The sequence below is a fragment of the Schistocerca serialis genome, chromosome 2 (genome assembly GCF_023864345.2).
Source record: "Schistocerca serialis cubense isolate TAMUIC-IGC-003099 chromosome 2, iqSchSeri2.2, whole genome shotgun sequence".
In the NCBI taxonomy this organism is placed as follows: domain Eukaryota; kingdom Metazoa; phylum Arthropoda; class Insecta; order Orthoptera; family Acrididae; genus Schistocerca; species Schistocerca serialis.
The window spans coordinates 1,116,818,291-1,116,819,218 of NC_064639.1; the positions used below are offsets into that span (position 1 = coordinate 1,116,818,291).

General features: G+C 48.0%; 1 non-coding gene across 1 annotated transcript; it reads left to right on the top strand.

Annotated features, from left to right (window-relative positions):
* Positions 1-627: 627 nt before the first annotated feature.
* On the top strand, positions 628-703 carry Trnat-ugu (transfer RNA threonine (anticodon UGU)). The gene has a single exon. It is a non-coding gene; the product is annotated as a tRNA-Thr (tRNA).
* The last annotated feature ends 225 nt before the right edge of the window (positions 704-928 follow it).

Genomic DNA, 928 nt, shown 5'->3' on the forward strand with positions numbered 1-928 from the left:
GGGGCCCCCTTTCACTGTTCCCCTGATGTGCTCATTCCTTAGTCTATCCTTTCGTGTCATCCCACTCATCCACCTTAACATTCTCATTTCTCCCTCTTTCATCTTTTTCTCTTGGTAATTAATTGAAGCCCTCAGCTGCCGACAGGTGTTGTTGATATACCTTGATGGGGACAGCTGAAAATGTTTGCCCTGACTAGGACTCGAACCTGGGATCTCCTGCTTACATGGCAGACGCTCTATCCATCTGAGCCACTGAGGACACAGATGAATAGCGCGACTGCAGGGGCTTATACTTTTCATGCTTCCCGTGAGACCCACATTCCCAGCTGTCCACAATCTACATGCGTAATGTACCTAATAGATGTTTGCCCATCCACTCATTACTCGCGCACACTAAGGTGACTATATATATAGTTAAAGGCTACCTAGCCATTGACCTTCGTCTGTGCGAATGCGCACAGGTTGCCCGAACTCTTACGGGAACCGTCACCTTAGTGTGCGCGGGTAATGAGCGGATGGGCGAACATCTATTAGGTACATTACGTATGTCGATTGTCGACAGTTGGGAATATGGGTCTCACGGGAAGCGTGCAAGGGTAAGTCCCTGCAGTGGCGTTACTCGTCTGTGTCCACGGTGGCTCAGATGGATAGAGCGTCTGCCATGTAAGCAGGAGGTCCCGGGTTCGAGTCCCGGTCGGGCACACATTTTCAGCTGTCCCCACTGATTTACATCAACAACACCTCTCGGCAGCTAAGGGTTTCTATTTAATTATCATTTTATTCTAGAGAAGCTGCACGGTCATCAATGGTATCTGAAAACAGTTACTATCTTCATATGTTTTTCTCTTGTGCTTTTGTAATTGGCCAAGTTTCTGCATTATATAGCATCGCAGGCCTCACCACCGACTTTTCCACAATTTATCCGGTG